We start from the raw sequence: 22,621 nt of genomic DNA on the forward strand, positions 1-22,621 counted from the left end.
TCTCACGTTCTGACTTTTCCTCTTTTTTTCTTTTCTCGCAGAAGCCAAAACCTCTCTTGACCTACCTTTCTGAATTTTTTTCCAAGAACCCCCCCCGGACGAAGAGAAGGCCACCCCCATTTATAGAGTGAAAACTTAGTCTGCTCAACCTAGGAAGATTTGCATAACAACTCAATCGCTGAAGATCATCTTTCGAGATTATCGTGTATGCTTGACTCACTCGGCCATTGAAATCATCTATTAAAATCTTCCAAGTTGACTCGCTCGACCATTGAAGATTTTATATGCTGACTCAGCGATTGAAGATAAACTGGAATTTTTTGTGAAGATTTTTCCAAATAATTCACTTTAGATAAAACTCCATTATCCAATTCTAAAATCTTTCGAGATATCCATCCGCAACAAAATATTTTAGAATATTCCTTATCCTCCTTAATATTCCAAACTTTAAGATTACCAAAGATAAGATTGCATTTTTTTTAATTTCCAAAATCATCATAATATCGCATCAAATCTTAAATTTTCACAAGATAATTAATTAAACATAACGACGGGCTTGTGTTAATTTTCTTCATGGGCTTAGTCCAGCCTATTAATTTAAAACCCAAAATCACTAATTCAACCCATCCACCACCGGTCCAAGAAATGCAAATAAAAAATAAATGCACCTACAACTAAATGCTATGCAATTAATTAATTATTGATTAAACCCTAATTTTGATGCGATAAATAACTAAACGGACCGTCAAAATCTAGGTGTCAACATGTTCATATAAGATAGAAGAAAAATTCCATAGAAGGAAGGCGTTGAAGATGAATCAATGACCATCAATCTTGCACACATGGCCACAAATGAGGAAAGCCCATCAAAGGAGACGTTGAACTGTGTTGAGACAAAGAGGCCGTCATCAACATTCAAATATCCGTAGGAGTCAGCATATACAAACTCTAGAGAAGGGTAATTCCGTATCGTTTCTAATACTCCCTCTCTCTAAACTCACTTTTGACATATTTTCACTATCGGCAGGAAGCATCGGGATTCAAGAGCCAAACTTGATGGTTAGATTTGACAAATCAATACTTGCCAAGCTAGTACATGGAAATGACCCGTATCGAATTCACCCGACTTCGTGTAAAATGACATGTCATTCAGGAGCCAATTCAGAGAATAATTGACCGAACGAAGCAAGGGACATATGACTTCGTGTCCCTTTCTCACTCCAGGTCCATCTAATCATCTACAAACTAGTGAAGGGTAAAGTTGTATCGCTTCCAATTATTCGACTCTTGAAAGATTTCATGGCTAACACATTCCCTCTTGTCTATTGTAGGATCACTTGATCGTCAAAGATGTGGAAAACAAATCAATGAGAGGCATGTAAGACCTTAATGAGCTCTCCCAGTAAAATGGCTTCTCAAGTATCGCCAAAGCAAATGGCAGAAACCCTTATGGCCTCAATTCATACTTAATTTTGGCCCCGTCGATTGATACATTTTCATCTTCTCTCCTGCAGGGGCAAAAGCAGAAGCACTCATTAGATCAATGATCAAATTTCCAACCTCTGCTGATCCTTCTTGTGTCATTTCCCTACTTAATAAGGACAACCCATCGACACCCATATGTGAATAACCCTTTGTGAATAACTCCTTTGATGTTCAAAACTTAACATATTTGTAAATACAATTTTGTCGATAAAGCATTTTGAGCAAATTCAATCATTTGTGCAAAATCTTTCACATTTAAAACACTTAATGCATTTTCCAAATGGATTTTGCATGATGATTTTGTTTGCCTAAATCACCGATTCCACTAAGGATTATTAGAATAGACAATTAAGTGAAGAATATAAGATTGATCGAACATGCTGAACGAGGCTTGTCAGGACTATGAAAGGCAAGCCATATCCTACACACAGTCCCCCATCTATACACTTGTGAGATAAGTCTAGAAGATTCCATGACTACAGGGTATAGAGTTCTCTCACGAATCGTACGATAACCAAAACAGTGAAAGGCATTTCATTGCTCATGTGACACCCCGAACCCTTCGCAGGTCGTCACCAGCACCGGTGTTACATCTTTTACCATCTCTATCTCTTGGCTAAATTAAGCCTTGCCAGATTACAGGCATTTTTTTTTTTTTAAAAGCGGTCCCATGCGTGACTCATAGCGGAAGCAAAATTCACATCGTCATCTATCTCCCTTCTAACCCATGATACAAATACACACCAGCTAAACATCGGGATTTTTATAAACAAACGTCGACACATTATTTACATATATTTTCAAGATGGGACTACTCTCGGTCGGTACATAACAAGGAAAAGCTAGGACTCAGCCATGTCCAGCCTAAAACCTCAAAAAGAAACCTCGACCCCTAACATCATGTGAACAAGGAACCCTCCCATCGAAAGCGTCGACTAACTACATCAAAAAGAGATCCAGCTCCTACTCATCGCGCGCAGGTCTCACACCCAACCCGGTGCATCAGGTGGTGGCGGCGGCAGCATCCCTCGCATCTCTCCATCCCGTCAAACGTGCACAGACAGGAACTCTTGTATGACAGGGCCCCCAGCCAGGCCGATATCATACATAACTAAGCATCGCACTCGGATAAACGTCAATCCGAGCACAGAGGGACAATCTATCTCCGTACACTCCACCTCAACATCAGACGGTAGACCGTAAAATACCCCACGCGAAATAGCAGGTAGCGGCATAGTGCTAATCTGAAATGTTATCCCCAAAAGGGGTGAGTACAACCACTCAGCAGATAGGGAAATCCAATAACAACTCAGTGCACCATGCATACCATCATACAATGCAGGCATTGCTTACCTTTTTGATGTCAAGCGTATTCATGCATCATTATAGCATATATATCATCATCATGGCCATGTATCATCATGCATATCACATCATCATTAACCATGCATCACCATGCATATCACATCATCATTAGCCATGCATCACCGTGCATATCACATCATCATTAGCCATGCATCACCGTGCATATCACATCATCATTAGCCATGCATCACCATGCATATCATATCATCATTAGCCATGCATCACCATGCATATCACATCATATCATTATTAGCCATGCATCACCATGCATATCACATCATATCATTATTAGCCATGCATCACCATGCATATCACATCATCATTAGCCATGCATCACCGTGCATATCACATCATCATTAGCCATGCATCACCGTGCATATCACATCATCATTAGCCATGCATCACCATGCATATCATATCATCATTAGCCATGCATCACCATGCATATCACATCATATCATTATTAGCCATGCATCACCATGCATATCACATCATATCATCATTAGCCATGCATCACCATGCATATCATATCATCATTAGCCATGCATCACCATGCATATCACATCATAGATCAATTTCCACTTTTACTTATCAATTGATCCGCACATTATCTTTTCTCAAATCATCAAATTCACCATCATCACCATCCCTTCGGGCAAAACCTCCGACGGGGATCCCAAGATTCCAGCCATCTCATGGCCACTGGGCTTTCGGCCCCCCACATTCCGGGCATCTCGCATCTCAACTAGCATCACGAGACATTCCCTTCGGGCAGAAACCTCCGACAGGGCTTCCGGCCCTTACCCTTCTAGCCGGGGATCTCGCACCCCAATCCTGGCATCGCGAGTCACTCCCTTCGGGCAGAAACCTCCGACAGGGCTTCCGGCCCCCACATTCCAGGCATCCCGAAACTCCCGGGGAATCTCTGGAATTACGCCACCAGGCCACCACAACCTCCTCCACCACAACCTCATTCTCATCCACATTTATCTTTTATCTCAATTTAACATGGAAATTTGGCATGGCATCAAACATATCACACTTGCATTTCAATTCACATGTCATGCACATGTCATAGCTTAATCACATAAGTATTTCAACTTAATGCATGTACAAAGACCTCATCACACAAGTGCCACACAAATGGAATTGAATCCATGGCCAAATAAAAATCTATTTTATTTTATTATTTCATTATTTTATTATTATTTTATTAGATTTATTTTTTTCATAAATAAATATTAAATTTAATATCTATGATTTTCCCAAAATCATAATATTCAAACAATCATAAAAAAACCAATTAAAATACCCAATTTCAAACAAAATTCATGGCCAAATTGAATTTCACCTAATTTCACAATTTTCACAAAATAGCACATGATATTCGGATAATGACCAGAATTGCACAGTTTCCAAATAAATTCGATTAAAATACTCATATGGCCCTCAAAAATTACGAAATTTCACAGGGTGATAGCCAACACATTTTCGTGCACTTTTCATGCAGAACTATAAGCCGAATTATTTTTAGATTAATTTATACAACCCCACGAAACTTCTGGAATCTCTACCGCGACGTCCAGAACACACTCCTCCGTATTTCCTAGATTTCACCCATCAAATCTCTTTCGTTCCTTCTGAAATTTAAGTATGTTATGTAAAAATATGTCCTTTACAATTTTCATGAAGGGATATAGGTCAAATAACCATATTATGGTCACCATTTTAACCCATGAAGTCTCGGGTGTCTCGGTACACCTCACCAGAATCAACCATCTCCAAGATCTAACAGATTCACCAAGTTATACTTGTTATTTTTGCTTCAAATTTGATTATGTTGTAGCTTAAGGTGTTTCCTACAACTTTCAAGAAGACAACAAGGTGAGATCTCCAACAGAAATCAACATGCAACCAAGAAATCAACAAAAGGTCAGTGAAGATTTCGCAGATCTGAGGTCTCCGTATAACAAAGCTTTTGACCCCACATATCACCATCGTTTTCCATGAAATTCGAGTATGTCATACGACAAGATGTTAGCTTCAACTTTCATGAAGACACCAAAGCCAAAATCGCACTCCAAGTACACATGCAAGCTCGACTAAGATACTGACTACCACAAACCAAACGAAAACAGTCACATAGCTTGAACACATCCAACCCTTACCTCGGTTTTTCGCCCAAATCACACCTAAAACCGAACATGCAACCAACAAAACAGACATGCAAGAGAAGTTAAGGACTCCACTTGCCTCCAAGATGAACAAACAGCGATGGACGGCGGCGTACGGCGGTCGGACTAGGCGGACGTACGGCGGACGGGCGGCGGCAACTCGGCTCCACCTCCTCTCTCTCGGTCCCTCCTCTCCCTTTCTCTCGAAATCTCTCTCTCCCTCTCACTTCTCTCGACCGAATGGAGCTAGACGAACCGGCCACTCCTCTTCTCTCTCTCTTTTTATATCCCTTAATCCCATCATTTGCAATGATTGATCCACCTAATGACCAACCAATGCATGCTCTTCCTTTGGCCACTTGTCATTTTTATTTTTGAATTTGAATGGGCTTGGGCTTAGCCCAACCGGCCACTCACTTTGGGCTGGTCGACAGCCACCTATTGGGCCCTAATGGCCGACTAGCTTGGCCCACCAAGCTTTAGGCTAATGGGTCCAAGGCCCATTTCGAAAATTAATCCCCTTTTTCTTTTTTCTTTTTTTGAATTCCTTTCTATAAATATTTCTAAATTCAAATTTTCATCTTGGCCAAAGTCTTGGGATATTTTAATTATTGAAATTTAAATCATATGGCCAAGCATTTAAATTTAAATTTCCACAATACAAGCAAAATTCATCAAATTAAAGGACAAATTGGCTAAAGCATAAGCCATAAAATTCTATCACCTAATTAAAGACATTTAACACACCTTAAGGCTTGGCTTTGAATTTCCAGGATGCCACAGCTCACCCCTTTTAAGCCCTTACACTGGTGAAGTTTATGTCCTACCCCCTGTCAAGAACCACCCCACACTGGGGAAAATCGTAGGTGAGACAGCATCGCAAGGTGAGAAGAGGCATAGAAATTTTCTTGCTCGCACTTGCATCAATCTTTGGGTGTCTTTATTGCGTATGAACACTCACGTTAATTTAAGTGTCCTAGAATGACAAAGAGCAATTCCTTCTCTATGCACTTGTATTAATTGTACAGCTCAAATGAATCCGTAATTATTACCCTCACATTGAGACAAAGCAAGAGTTATTTCCATTCAAGCAGCATAACCCCAAGCGCCAAAGCGCCAACTGAAGATGAAGACTCAAGAGTCTAACAACAATGTTTTGCTTGAACTTGCCTAGGCCAGCTCCTCAAACAACAAAAAACTAGGGGCATAAAAAAGTAGCGTACCTGGTAAAAGTAAGGTTAGGTTAATGCCCAAAAATGAAAAAAAATTGGAATAAAAACTAAGGGCATGAAAAAGCAGTGTGCTTGGTAAAAGCAAGGTCGATGCCCCCAAACAAAAAATACAACCAAGAAAAGTTGATGTATGGTTCAATTAATAGAGCCCCCATTTGACAGTGAGAAGAAAGACTAGTGAAAATGCCAAGGCATTCATCAACTCTCACCCCATTACACGTGAGTCAAGCCTAAATCGAGTCCCATTGTAAAAGTCTCTTCGAGACTAGGGCACTTCAATTAACGTCGAATTTCATATGTTTATAAGCATCGCTCGAAGAAGTATGAGCATGATTATTCTATCTCTTTTCGCATGATTCATGACTTGCAAACCCATAGATGATCGTGTGGCATCTTTTTCACAAAGCCGTGACCTTGATGGCCCCCTTGATAAGCCTTGGATAAGCCGTTGACCAAGCCTACATTATAATCCTGGCAAAGGCCTCTCACATTGGTAAAATCATACCGCTTGCAAGAATACTCGGACCCCTGCTGACATGATGATAGTGAGATAGTGTGGTCTTTATAAATCCTGCATCAATGGTCAGGATAGCCTTTTTCATGAGAATGAGCGGAAAGTCCTTTCAAACTGAAAATCCCTCATCTGGCATGCTCAAGACATCTACATTCTAAATGAAGGTTATCTTTCAAAATCTTACCCAATGGAATTCGGATGATGCAAGATTGACAAAATTGTCATGCATGAATCACATTTAAATTCATGAATTTATAGCACATATAATCATGTGTACATACTATGCAAATAGCAGACATACTCTCAGAGATCAAAGATATTGCCAAGTAAGCATATCCCTATCCCCATTTGTCTTTGGGTATCTATAACTATCTAGGTACTCTCTTATCGACAATCGACTTGTTCAAGCTCTCTTTGAGTATCGGCCCCGTTCAGATACTCCCTCTTCTTGACACTCGACATGTTCGAGTTATCCTCATAGTTAGGATGCTTGCAACTGACCAAGTATCCCACTACATTTGAGCGCCTTCCACTATCTAGTACCCGCCGCTGTCCAGGTACATCATTTTCATGACACTCAACCTACTCGAGTTGTCCTCAAAATTGTATCCTTGAATACTAGTAGCCATTCAAGTATTCCACTGCTTCATGTGATTGCAATTACTAAGGTATATTTCTTATCATCATGACACTTAGACCTGCCCGAATGGTCCCATATCGTATCATTAAATACTTGTGTTCATCCAAGTATTCTAGTACTTTGTGCACTTGCGGCTACTCAGGTGTTCTAGCCCTTTTGAGTGCCTGCAGCCACCCGAGTAAGTCTCGTGCCACATTCAAGTTTATAATACCAAGAGGTGGGAGAACTTCACGAATATGCGAGGCACGTTCTCGATATTCCCATAATCAGGAGGTGAGAGATCTTCACGAATATGGAGGCACGTCCTTAATTTTCCCATTACCAGGAGACGAGAGACCTTCACGAATATCCCAGGTACGTCCTCGATATTCCCTTTACCAGGAGGTGAGAGACCTTCACAAATAGCCAAGGCGCGTCCTCGATATTCTCAATTGCCAAGAGAGAGGAGACCTTCACGAATATCCCAACTATGTCCTCAATATTCCATCTACCAGGAGACCTTAAAAAATGACCAAGTATTCTCTAGAGTTTGTATTTGTGATAATCCAGGTACCCCTCGATACCTACAAATGTTTAGGTATCCTCCAAGAGTTTGCATTTGTGATCATCCAAGTACCTCTTCGATGCTTGCAAATGTCTAGGCACCCTTCAGATATAGTACTTGTGATCATCCAAGCACCCATTTGATACTTGCAACAACCAGGTATCCTCCAAGTTCGTACTTGTTAATATCCCGGTACTCTTTCAATGCTTGTGAAGGTGTCAACACATCCCATGAGAAAGGTCGTATACCATTCGGTGTCCATGACGAAGATTAGGCACCAACAAATAGATGCCCTGAGAAAGGTCGGCGAATCCCTCGAGAAAGATCGGGTTTCAACCGGTGTCTTTGATAGATGATCAGGCACCCCACAACTGGTGTCTTTGACAGAGGATTAGGCACTTCACAACCAGTGTCCTTGACAGAGGATCAGGCACCCCCCAACTGGTGTCCTTGACAAAGGATCAGACACCCCCAACTGGTGTCCATGATAGAGGATCAGGCACCCCATAAACAGATGCTCTGAGAAAGGTCAGCGCATCCTCCGAAAAAGGTCGGGTTACTAACTGGTGTCCGTGACAGAGATCAAACACCCAACAAACAAATGCCTTAACCCGGAGAAAAGGTCGGGTGACAAACCAGTGTCCCTGCTAGAGATCAAACACCCAACAAATAGATGCCTTGAGAAAGGTCAACGCATCTCCCGAGAAAATGTCGGGTATCAACCGGTGTCCTTGATGAAGATCAAACACCCAACGAACAAATACTCGGAGAAAGGTTGGCGCATCTCCCGAGAAAGGTCGAGTACCAACTGGTGTCCTTGATAGAGATCAAGCACCAACAAACAGATGCCCTGAGAAAGGTCAGCGCATCCCCCGAGAAAGGTTGGGTACCATTCGGTGTCCTTGACAGATGATCGGGCATCCCTCAACTGGTGTCCTTAACAAAGGATTAGGCACCCCATAACCGATGTCCTTGATAGAGGATCAGGCACCCCACAACCGGTGTCCTTGATAGAGGATCAAGCACCCCACATCCGGTGTCCTTGATAGTGGATTAGACACCCCCAAACTGGTGTCATTAATAAAGGATCAGGCAGCCCACAAACAGATGCACTAAGAAATGTAGGTGCATCCCTTGGGAAAGGTTGGGTAAACACTTATTGCTCTAATAGGCGACCAAATAATGATTCGGGTCCTGGAAAGACAATTTCTTGTCAAGGTGACCGGAGAAAGATTCAAGTCCTAGACAAACCACTTATTGCTCTAACAGGTGACCGAAAAATGGTTTGGGTCTTGAAAAAACAATTTCCCATCAAGGCGAACAAAGAAAGGTTCCGATCTTGGAAAAACAACCTCCTTACATCACTAGGTAAGATGATACCTTGATACTTGCCAAACTCGGGGTTCACACCCTATCTCACTCATTCTTGATAAGTAACTACAGGCATATTCTTATCTGCTTTAGTATGTGTATTGTTATATTCCTCGTTTTCTGCATAGGACACTAGGTCCCAAATAAGATATAACCTATTGCATATGCATGGACAAAATTTAGGTATTAATTTGTCTTTGAATGTAACCTTTGTGAGCTCACCTTCAAAGAGGGGCAGCTATTGACACCTAAATTTTAATTAGATTTTTAGGCCTTAATCTCTCTTTTAATCCTTATAATAAATAACAAAAACAACAAATAAATAAATAAATAAATAAATAAAATAGCAATAGGCCACTAGGGGTTGGGCCTTTGCGCCTAGCTCCCTTTTCTTTCCCTTTTTCCCCCTTTGCGCAGGCCAAGGCCCAGCCCTTTTTTTTCCCTAGATCCGGCTTGGCTTCCTTCTTCCTTCTTCTTCATTCTTCTTCTTCCTCGCTCCTTCCTTCTCTGCCTCTATAGGCCACACTTAGTGACGATGACGCGCTCGAGGACAAGCTACGATGAAGAGGGGAAGAGTAGATTGGTAGCAGATAGGACACGCAAGTGGGGTTGTCGAGGAGAAACCGGTTTCGCCGCACCCAGGGCCGATCAGCATGTGAGGGCCAGCGGCCGAACCTCTGTCAACCGGCCTCCTCCTTGCCTATAAATAGGAGGGCACCACCTCCGTCGACGAACACACAGAAGCCAGTGAGCTTAGAGAGATCCCCCGAGAGACTTCAGGGGAACTCAAAGAGTGAGCAAGGTAGAGAAGGGTCGTGAACTTAAACGACCTTCCATTAAGAGATATCAGGGGAGGCCAGCAACAAGCGAACCCGAAGAGAGAAGGGAGGCTGAAGGAAGCCTTGAGCGAGATCTGGGTGAGGAGTTGAGATTCAAAGATCAGATTTGAAGATCTGAGAGCAAAGGGAAGCAGAAGGGCTAGATATGACCTTGCTGGATCAGATTTGGGAGTCGCCGTCGCCTGCCGCTGCAATTTCACCAACCCCGATGACCTCCAGCCGGCATCCCTGAAGATGGTGAGCGTCCCTTGACCTTTTGCTTGCTGTTCCACTGCCAAGTAGGCCAAGCCCTCGATCGCCTGGCTTATGCAAGCTCCACTCGCCGACTGCCCTTATAGCCTTGAACCATCGCGGGATCCAACTTCATCGCAACACAGCCCAACGCTGCCGACATCGTTACGGTAAGCCCAACGTTGACGTTGTTTGACCCCTACGCCGAGCTCGGTAACATCGAGCTGCTACTGCTCACCTCAATGCCCCCCTTGGTCACTAGTACCATGCCACTTCTACCCATTCCTGCAGACCCTAACGACGCCCCTTCTTTGGAAACCCTTGCCACCGCCATCGCCATCGCCTGCCGTGTCGTTGCCATCAACCTTGCCACTGCTTGCCGCGTTGCCGTCGCCAGTACACCAACGATCCAATCGTCCCTCCTCGGCACTGTGAAGAAGCATTGGAGGAGAGAGTTGCAAAATCGGGTCCTGTTGGGTCGAACACGGGTCGTTGCCCGGGTAGGGATCTGTTCGGGCGTGGGTGGGTAGGGTTTTGGTAGGTCCGAGCCAACCAAGCCCGGTTGCACATGGGTTGCTCGTATAGGCTTAGGAGTGGACGGCCCTTTTGTTTTGTTTTTTTGTTTTTAATTTCGTGAGCCTTGATTAAAACATCCAAAAGAAAAGGAATCTCAGGCCGGGCTCGTGTTTACGCCCGCCCGGCTCAAGCATCATCGATCCAGTTAGACCCAACTCGGGATCCAACCCCTGTTCGTTTTTATATTATGATGATAATAATAAATATTCTTTTAATAAAAAAATTTTAAAAATTATTTTCCATTAAATAAAAAATATCTCATATTTTCCTAAAAAAAGGCCAAAAAGTTAGAAATAGCAAAAATGACCAAAAAGAATCCAAAAATGTTTTTCCTCAACAAATGCATGAAAAACCCCTAAAAAATCTAAAAACCTTAGGGTTTAAACAAGAATAGGTACCGAAAGAACATTAGTGATTAACTAGTGTAAAAAGTCTCCGAACCTAGTTTCCTTGGTTGCACAGGAGTGAGGATTTCTCCAAATATTTCGCTTGGGTTTCTAATCGACCCACCTAAAATTGATTAGTGGCGACTTCATTTTAAAATTAACTTACAGGTTAAAAACTTGAATTATTAAGTCGTGAATTGGTGGATTTGAGAGAGTTTAGGATAAGCTTAATAGATTTAGCCAAACCATTAGCCTCTACTGGCGCCGCCCTGATCAGGAGTCGAAAAAAGAGGCCGCGACAGGCAAGAGGAATTTTATTAGGTTCACTAGTCAGTAGTGAAAAGACAGTAACAACACCTAGAGGGGCTGAATAGGTGTTATGATTTTTTTTTGCAAAGTTCAGTAGAAGTATTTGCTCTTAGAAAATGATAGACTTTGAACAAATTCAGTACTTTAGCTGTTAAATGAAACTACGAACAAAATAAAGGAGTTCAGGGAAGAGAATAAGAATACAGAGTTTATAGTGGTTCGGCTTAGATCAAGCCTACGTTCACTCTTCCACGTTGACAACCTACTGGCTGGATATCACTAAGGATCAAAAGAGATTTTTACAGCCTTGATGATCTCAACTTCACAATGAAGAGTTTGTTTCTCTTTCTTGAAGTCACACTACAAGTCTTTCTCTCTTTTTAGTACAAATTTTAGCTTAGTGAATGAAGTAGCAAGGAACTAGGAAGCTTCATACTTTGAAAATTTTCGTTCACACACCCTTTTTGAATGACTAGAGATGTCTCCTTTAAATACTCCTCATGCCTTCTCGACTGTTGGCACTTTCCAAAAGAATTCCTCCAATCAACCTATTGTACAGAATCAATTAAGGAGATCTCGAGTCGTTTGATGATTGTGACGAAAGCCAGTCAATCTTGTTTGCCCATACAATCAGGATCTTGGTTTCCATAAGTAGATTATTTCCAAGTTTACTTACCTTCCAAAAGATTGGAATATCGAAATTGATTCCATTAAAGATTCCCAATCATGTAGGTGCTATATCCAACCAGAAAGCCATCCATAAACCATACGAACTGAACCTTTAAAGAAATAAAGATGATCTTGCATATGGATAAGTTTTCATTCTTCAGTGGCACTTTTTTGGAATTTGTTAGCACGGGCAGAATTTGACACTAAAGTCTAACAGTCATTAGAATTTGACACTAAAGTCTGGAAGTCTTCAAACTAGACATTGGATAAGTTTTGTCAACTTCAAAACATTAAAAGAGTTTTCTCCAACAATCTCCCCTTTTTTTATGATGACAAAACTTTTCTGCAGATTTAGGAACTTTTTACCTGCAAAACAACTCTTAAGCAGTATATGATATGTTATAAAAATAAGTTGATTAGGATCTAGATAACATCGATTCTGCAACCACATAAAACATGTTAATCTTGAAAAGATAAGACAAATATCAAGACTTAAAAAACTATCCATCCATAATCATTACCATAAAAGTAAGTTACCTACAAAGGTCAAACATAATAACAGAATAAAAGTTCAAATAAAAGTTCAACAAATGTTCAAGTAAATCAAATCTACACGTTCTCCCCCTTTTTGTGAGTAACAAAAAGTGGAGAAAGTAAAAAATAGATAAAAGACAAATGAAATCAAGTTTGTTTTGGAATTTGAATGAGCTGAAATCCCTCGTTGACTGAACTATCTCCTCCAGCTTTGGCACTGTCTCCTTTAGCTTCTCAACATCTTCAACCTTGGCAGTCTCTTTAACTTGCTGTTGTAAAGCTTGAACTTGAAGGTTAAGAGTCTATACCTCCTCATGGAGAGAATTTGAAGTAAATTGCAAAGCAGAGTGAAGCTTCTGGATATCATACTCCATTCCATATTACTGTGCTTTTAACTTCAGAAGGAGCTCAGCATCCTTTGAAAGTCTAAAGTAGTTTTTGTTTGTGCACTAGCCTCAATGTGTTGAGTTTGTAGAGTGTTGATAGATGAGGGAACTTCAGCTTCAGGAAAATGAGAGGCATAGACCTCTTCTAGATCGGCAGGAAATCGACTGATATCATCACTCACAAAGTGCTGAGAAGAAGTCCATGTGTCTACACGAGCTCCCCCTATTTTAGTGCCTACAGGTGGAGAAGGGATTTCGCCTTCTTGAGTCTTCTCAATTTCAGATCGAGAGTGATGTTCTTTTCAATTCGAGCCCCTATAGGTCCACTCCTTGTCTTTTTAGAATCCTCAGATAAGGATATTGTAAATGTTGGTTCTTGGGAGTCATCTTGACCCTCTTCTTCTTCAGCTTCTCTTCTTGCTTCTTCGGCTTCTTTTCTTGCTTCTTCTCTTTACTCTGTTCCTTCTCTGTCTTCTCTTCCTTCTTTTCTTTGTTCTGTTTCTCCCTTTTCCCTTTCTTCTTTATCCTGTTGTTGCTCAAAACTGACAAAACTCTGAAGATTCTTTAAGGCAAAGGCAAAGATAGTAAGATCATCCTCATCCTCTTCGTCCTACAAGATAAGAGATCTTCTCTTCTTGGCAGGTTCATGCATAATTTCCTTGCCTTTCATTCTTTTTGCAGCAAAGTCTTGTTTGGTTTTGTTGGGTGTCTCTTCCTTCAAGCGCTCTATGGCCTTGTTCAGTTCTTTCAACCTCATCTTAGACACCATCTTCAATCCTATAACCATAGGAGCAATAGTTCTAGCACAAAGAGAGGCTGGAAACTGAATTTGAAAATTTCTGAACAGTTGTGTGACCAACTTTGAGTAAGAGAGCTGTCCCTTATCCTTCACAACATTTCTGTACATATGCATTGGGATTGTATGAGGGAGAGAGAACTTCATTCCATTACTGATAGCAAACATCAGTTTGACTTCAAATCGGGAAACATTTGTCTTTGAAGTTGCCTTTGGTTGGATGCAGTTGATCACGACTTTGTGCAGCAAAATATTCGAGAATGATATTCTAGAATAAGTAATGCCTCCTTTAGGAAGTTTGTCCCTAACAAGAAATCTTGTCGCTTGTCCAATTGAGACACTTATTGGTTAGAAATCACTCCTTTCCACCCAAATAATGTCAGCCAACGTGTCAACATCCACCACGTAGCTTTTATCATGCATAGTGAATTGAAATCTATTGGAGTCAAGAAAAGACAGGTTCAAATAGAAATATGTAGTCAACTCAGGATATGTGACAGTAGTTTCATAACAAAAGTTTTCCAGTTGAAGGAGAGCAAATTTCTCCATCAGGTTCACCTTGATCAAGTCTAGAAAATCAAAACAACCAATCGAGGGTTCATCACCCCTATTTTCAACAATTGGGTGTAAACCCGTTTGTGATCCTTAGAGTGGAAGAGACTTGTTCCATCACTAGACACATCAGCAGCAATGCCCATTTTCGGCTGGAAGTTCGAAAACATCCTCTCATCATCATCTTTGCTTTCAGGCTGATTGAAAAAACTAAAGTAAGGATCAATAGGAAAGTTAAGAAACGCTCTATCTACTGCTCCTTCAGGTGCTATTCCTAATCTTTCCATCGCTCGTAAGAACAGAGTCTTGTTCTTATATCCTTTTTCTCTTAGAAATTCATCAATAAAAGACATAGGAGTACCACCCTGCTTCAAATGAGAGTAAAGCTTATAAAGAACCTGGGGTTTCAAGGTTCTGAGAGGTTCTACATCTTCCTCGACTTCCTCTTCCACTGATTGGCGCGGAGGATTCTATGTAGCACATTGTGGAGAGTGTTGTGGAGACTCTTCTTCTTCGGTCATATCAAAATGTGTCGAGCCCTTAGGTATATTATGTGGTTCCCTACTTGCGATTTGAGATGACTCTCTTTGAAAAGACATCTTTGCAGTTGTGGAGGATTTCTCGAACAAGTTTGAGTGAAAAAGATGAAAACTTGCAGAACAAACTTGAGAGTAAAAATGAGAGAGTAGAGAGTCTGTATTCTAGGGTTTGGCATGAAATGCTCGAAAGAAATACAATAGGTATATATATAAAGAAGATGAAACGTCACAAAGAAATAATCGAACCATAAAAAGAAAAACTGCTTTTTCGAAATAAAAATTGCCAAAAATTCGAAAAACATAATTTCTAAAAATAAAATAGGCAAGCAATGATTCGGTTAAGCATAAATTTTCATTCCAAAAATAAAATACCTGGATTCGAGACATTCTCTTACTAAAGTAGCGTCTGGAAATTTTTAGTCTGGTCAGCTCCAAACTATAACCTGTAGGAGATAAAATATTCAGTCTGGTGTAAATAGACTCAAATAGATTTTTCTCTAGAGGCTTTGTAAATATGTCTACCAATTGATTCTTCGAGTCAATGAACTAAATCATAATCTCTCCATTTTGGACATGATCTCTTATGAAATGGTGTTGAATATTTATATGCTTTGCTCTTGAATGAAGGATTGGGTTCTTGGTGAGATTAGTAACACTGGTGTTGTTGCATCTGATTTCAGTGCACGATTCTTCAATTCCAAAGTTTCTTGGATGTTGTCTTATCCACAAAATTTGAGAACAATAGCTCCCCATAGCAACATACTTTGCTTCTGCTGTTGATAGAGCTACAACACTTTGCTTCCTCAAGAACCAAGACACCAGCATGCTGCCCAATAGTTAACAAGTACCAGAAGTACCCTTTCTATCGACTTTGCAACCTACTAAATCTGTGTCTGAATATCCAAGGAGAGTAAAGTCTTATTCTTTGGGATACCATAGACCTAGCTTTGGAGTAGTCACAACATATTTGATGATGCGTTTTGCAACACTTAAATGAGATTCTTTGGGATTAAACTGAAATTTGGCACATATGCAAACACTAAACAAAATGTCAGGTTTAGATGCAGTAAGGTAAAGAAGAGAACTGATAAAGCTTCTGTAAAGCTTCTGGTCTACTTTCTCTCCTCCTTTATCTTTATCCAGCTTCGAAGAACTTGACATTGGTGTCTCTGTATTCTTGCAATTCTCCAATCCGAATTTTGTAATGAGATCTTTTGCATATTTTTCTTGGTGAATAAAGATACATTTCTTCAATTATTTAACTTGCAATCTCAGAAAGAAAGTTAACTCACCCATCATACTCATCTCGAATTCATCCTACATACATCAAAGAATTTCTTGCATAGATTTTCATTAAGTGATCCAAAGATAATATCAACATAAATTTGAACCAGCAGAAAGTCTTTACCCTCTCTTTTTTTCAACAAAGTAGTATTTACCTTCCCTTAACAAAATCATTTTGGGTTAGGAATTTACTTAACTTTTCATACCAGGTTCAAGGTGCTTGCTTTAGTCTATACAAGGACTTTTTTTAGTCTCAGACCGAGTCCGGCTTTCTTGGATCTTCAAATCCCGTGGTTGTTCCACATAGATTTATTCTTGGATGAATCAATTGAGGAAGTCACTCTTTACATTTATCTGGAATAATTTGAAATTTTTATAGCAAGCAAAAACAAGTAATAATCTAATTGTTTCTAACCTCGCTACTAGTGCATAGGTCTCGTCATAGTCTATTCCTTCTTCATGCGTATATCCTTTGGCCATGAGTCTTACTTTGTTCTTGACCACTTTTCCTTTTTCGTCCATCTTACCCATTTTGTCTCGATAATAGACTTACCTTTAAGTTTAGGAATTAGCTCATAAACATCGTTGATGCTGAATTGTCTAAGCTCTTCTTACATAGGTTCAATCCAACTTTTATCAGACAGGGCTTTTTTTTTACACTTTTGAGTTCTATGTCAGAAACAAGTGCTAGAGCACTAGACTCTTCTCGCATTTTGGATCTGGTGCGAATCCCTTCATCAATGTTGCCAGTGATGAGTTATGTGGGATGACTTGACTTATCCTTCCAGTTGTTGGTGGGTTTGAGAGTCTGCTGGTCCTCTACTTTGGTTAAATCTCCTAGATCTGCTTGTTGCTAATCTTTAGAAGTCTAAACCCCTTCGGGGGAAGTAGACTTTGTAAAGTTTGGAGCGGGTTCAGATTCTTCAAGTTGAGTCTGATCTAGCTTATTCTGTACAGAATCTTGAAACTTGACGTTCATAGATTCTTCCACAGATTGAGTCTTCTTGTTAAAGACTCTGTATGCTTTGTTTGACGTTGAGTAGCCAAGGAAAATTCCTTTGTCTGATTTCTCTTCAAACTTCCCGGTTCGATCATTTGCATTTTTCAAAACATAACATTTACAACCGAATACATGGAACTAAGAAACATTTGGCTTCTTCCCTTTATACACTTCAAAAGGGGTTTTCTCTAGAATAGGCCTTAAGAACACTGTTGATGATGTAGCAAGCTGTAGAAACTGCTTCAGCCCAAAATCAAGAGTAAATTTTGCTCTCAATTAAGAGGGTTTTGGCCATTTCCTGTAAGGATCTGTTCTTCATTTCCACGACCCCATTTTGTTTTGGAGTGTATGGAGAAGAGAAAACATGCTGGAAACCAGATTTATCACAGAACTTCGCAAAGTCTTGATTTTCAAACTCACCTCCATGGTCTGTTCGTATGCTCAAATAGCATATCCTTTTTTTCATTTTGAACATTCTTGGCAAACTTTGAGAAGTGAGAGAAGGCTTTAGACTTATTTGCTAGAAAGTAAACCCAAGTAAAGTGAGAATCATCTACGATTACTAGGCATTATTTATTTCCATCAATACTTTGAGTTCTGGTTGGTCCAAAGAGGTCCATATGCAGAAGCTGCAAAGCTCGATTGGTAGAAACTTAATTTATAGGTTTAAAGGAACTCCTAACCTATTTTCCTAAAACACATAGAGTGCATAATTCAGACTTTTGATAAGTCAGGTTGGGAAGACCACGAACAAGCTTCTTGGAATAAATCTTGGCAATCTACTTCATGTTAACATGACCAAGCTTTCGATGTCAAAGATTTGCTTCATCTTTAATAGACATAAGACACTGAGAACTTTATGGTTTTATATCCATAAGGTAAATATTCACATGCCTTCATCCAATGAAAGATTGAGAGAAGTCTTTACTCGTTCCCGAACAGATGCCTTCTTGGAAATTTAATTTGAATCCAGTATCGCAAAGCTGAGTTATGTCGAGTAGATTGTAATTTAGATCTTCCACCAAGGCGACATTATTGATAGTCAGGCTTCCAATCTTCACGGTTCCACATCCAACAATTCTTCATTTGCTGTTTCCACCAAAGGAAACTTTTCCACCATTCATTTGTACAAGTTTTATAGAGAAACTTGAATTTCCTGTCATGTATCTCGAATAGCCACTATCTAAATACCATTTGATCTTCCTCTTGATAGTGACCTCAACTTCTTTGTTTGAGTCTGAATCTGAATCTGTTTCAAAATCTGAGTCTGATTCTGAATTGGCCATCAAGCATATGTTGGCATATTCTTCATCACTTTCTTCGCACTTAATATCACCCCAAGTTTATGCTTTAAGAGCCTTTTTATATTTCTCAGTTCTTCCTTTCGTTTTCTTCAACAGAGGACAGTTAGGTCTGATATGTCATTTTTTCTTGCATTTGGAGCATATCACATCTTTGTTGGTTCCATTATCCTCAGTCGGTTTCTTTTGGAAATTTTGAGTGCTCTGCTCCTTCTAGTTGAATCTTCTTCCCTTCATATTAAATTTTATGAACTTCTTAATCATAAGTGCTAGCTCCTCATCATCCATGTCATCTTTTGAATATGTATCATCAGAATCATTATTAGATTTTAAAACAATTGACTTCTTACCTCTAGGATGTTCTTCCTCATTGATTTGCTCCACTTTATATGATTGAAGTGTGCCTACTAGTTCGTCTACTGAAAGAGGCATGATCCTTTGGGTTTCTTTAATTGATGTCTTCACATGATTCTAGTCTTTGGAGAGTCCACGCAGCAGTTTATTGACCTTTATTGGTCTTGAGATTGGCTTTCCTTGATATGTCAATCCATTCACGATTTCAGTGAAACGACTAAACATATTGGTGATGGATTCTCCAGGCTTCATTTTGAAGGCTTCATACTGTCCGAGTAGAATATTGATTTTTGTTTCCTTTACTTGATCAGTTCCTTTATAGGTAATATGCAATCTATCCCAAACTTCTTTCGTTGTTTCGCAAGAAGAAATTCAGTTATACTCAGTAAGAAATAAAGCATAGTATAAAGAGTAGATAGCTTTAGCATCAAGAACTTGTCTTTTGGTTAATTCTGCTTGTGTTATTTTGCTAGCATCTACAACTTTTTTTCCTCTTTCTGAGGTTGATGTAGCTTTAGGAATGATCCCTTTTTTTCTACCACATCTAATTCCAAGGGATCTTTCGATCTCAGAAATGCTTTCATCTTGTTTTTCCACACATTCTACTTCTTCCCCATCAAAGTAAGGAGGCCTGGTATTACTTTGGCCTTCAACCAAACTTGGAGCCAAAATACTAGCCATAAATTTTTAGCTTTAGAAGTAAAAACACTTCAATCAAATAAGCACACAAGCTTTGATACCAATTGAAAGGGCTAGTAACAACACCTAGAGGGGGTGAATAGGTGTTATGAAATTTTTTTTGCAAAGTTCAATAGAAGTATTTGCTCTTAGAAAATGACAGACTTTGAACGAATTTAGTACTTTAGCAGTTAGATGAAACTACGAACAAAATAAATGAGTTTAGGGAAGAGAATACGAACACATAATTTATAGTGGTTCAACTTAGATTAAGCTTACGTCCACTCTCCCATGTTGATAGCCTACTGGCTGGATTTCACTAAGGATCAAAAGAGATTTTACAGCCTTGATGATCCCGACTTCACAATAAAGAGTCTGTTTCTCTTTCACGAAGACACACTATAAGTCTTTCTCTCTTTTGAATACAAATTTTAGCTCAGTGAATGAAATAGCAAGGAACTAGGAAGCTTCAGACTTTGAAAATTTTCTTACACACACCCTTTTTGAATGACTAGAGATGTCTCCTTTAAATACTCCTTCATACCTTCTCGACTATTGGGACTTTCCAAAGGAATTCCTCCAATCAACCCGTTGGACAGATCAATTAAGGAGATCTCGAGCCGTTTGATGATTGTGATGAAAGCCCATTAATCATGTTCGCTCATACAATCAGAATCTTGGTTTCCATAAGTAGATTCTTTCCAAGTTTACTTACCTTCCAAAAGATTGGAATATTGAAATTGATTCCATTAAAGATACCCAGTCATGTAGGTGCTATATCTAACCAGAAAGCCATCCATAAGTCATATGAATCGAACCTTTGAAGAAATAAAGATGATCCTGCGTCTGGATAAGTCTTCATTCTTCAGTGGCATTTAGTCTAGAATTTGTCAGCGTGGGCAGACTTTGACATTAAAGCTTGGCAGTCATAAGACTTTGACACTAAAGTTTGGAAGTCTTTAGACTAGACTTCGGATAAGTTTTGTCAACTTCAAAATATTAAAGGAGTTTTCTCTAACAAATAGCAAGCCATCTTATGTTGAAATTGTGTCATGTAATTTAAAAACATTTCATTAAAAAGAAAAAAAAACTTTATTTAGGTTATGCCCTCAATTTCAGGTAATTTCTTTCCCTAGCTTATGCTTAGGTTTGTGTGAAAGCAGAAGTTTATGAGTGGTTTGGACTCGGAATCCTCAAAACCTAGATGACATCGAACAAGGATATAGCTTTGCACATTCTCAATTTACTATCAATTCTATCTACTAGGTACAAAAGTTTCTATGTTTTCTTACTAGAGAAATTAAATGTTGGTCTAATGAAAATGAAACTTGCGTCTAATCTTATTTCTTTCATGAATCAATCACCAGGTACACCGTAACTCTTATGCCCTAGTAGTGAGCATTGAGAGCATCATCCTCAACTAGTACTTTGGCAATGACTGGTCGATGCTCGTGTCAATGCTCATCTCAAACTGCCTCTTTTGGATGGGCGGTGCAGCAATCCTCCTCTCCAACTAGTCTTCCGACCACTGCTACTCCAAGTACCGACTCATCCACACTGTATGCACTCACAAAGGCTCGGACGACAAAAGCTATAACTGCGTATTCTAGTGAGAGGACAAGAAGAAGATCCGCTTGTCACTCTCCAAGGACTTGATGGCGGTCGCCAGGGAAGCCCTGAAGACCAACATCACGACCCTCAGCCCATTAATGCTCCCGATCTCGGAGCAGCTCTTGTTCTTCACCACCTCAATCGCAAGGAAGATGTTCAAGATGAAGATTAGGCTATACACTCCTGACTTTAAGATGGCCTTCAAGCATTTTTGCATCCATGTTGGAGGCTAAGCTGTTCTCGATTAGGTATAGAAGAACCTTGACCTCACTAATTAGCACATGGAGCCATCAAGAATGACTCTATTTTGATCTAGAAACATGTCAAGTAGCTCATTGTGGTACAAATTGGCCTATTATGAGGCTAAAGGAAGGATTAGGAAAGGCGATAGGACATGGCATATCACTTTTGGGTCTGGATTTAAGTGCAAAGGTGTAGTTTGTCAGGCATTGAGGACTGTCGACTCAGCGAAGGAGAAGAATCCATGGATGGACAAGATTCATGAGTTCCACCATCCATGTTCCAAAAGCAGCATCCATTGGATCTATCAAGAAATAAGTGCATCGTTCAGGATTTCGCCAATATAGGTGAGGTTGATTTTGAAGGACACATAGAACCTTAATTACTCTTTTGCTTTGGGTTCATGCACAAGCATTATTCCAAATCTACTCAATACTAAACTTTTCTTTGCTTGAAATCGATTCCTGGAAGAAGTGTACATTTGGCTTTGCAATCGTTCATATGACCTGTCAAAGTAGGTTTTCTATAGTTGGATTACTAGAATAAACTATTGTGTTGTTCACCTATATTGCAAAGTTACATCGAGACTTCGAACTTCATATTCCTAGAAGGCTTTTAGATGTTATTGCCTCTCGAATCATTACTGGTTTCGATGCAAGAGCTAACCTAGAAACCTAATTTAAGTTGAAAATCTAGAAGTTTAAAAGTCAAACGTTAATTTATTTTGGTTGGTTAGATGACTTTTTGTCATTTTATTACTAGGGACAAAAATATCAATGGTGAACAAAAGGTTTGAACCGCACACATCGTCTTACTACTGGAACTCATTTAGACAGTGAAATAAATTAGACAATCGGCTCTAATGTGATTATATATTGTGTTTAGGTGAATAATTGACAATTTCTTCTCATTTACTTTTAAAACCTTTTCTTAGAAGTAAAGTTTCTCAAATATTTGTATTTAGAGTAACCGAAACTTGTGATTCTTGTGAGATGTAGCAATACTATTACC

At 39.7% G+C, this 22,621-nt stretch overlaps 1 pseudogene; it reads left to right on the forward strand.

Moving 5' to 3' along the window:
• LOC104416127 overlaps positions 1–21,928 on the forward strand; it is a 40,396-nt pseudogene extending 18,468 nt beyond the window's left edge.
• Positions 21,929–22,621: the final 693 nt, after the last annotated feature.

This window comes from Eucalyptus grandis, chromosome 8, assembly GCF_016545825.1.
Source record: "Eucalyptus grandis isolate ANBG69807.140 chromosome 8, ASM1654582v1, whole genome shotgun sequence".
NCBI lineage: Eukaryota > Viridiplantae > Streptophyta > Magnoliopsida > Myrtales > Myrtaceae > Eucalyptus > Eucalyptus grandis.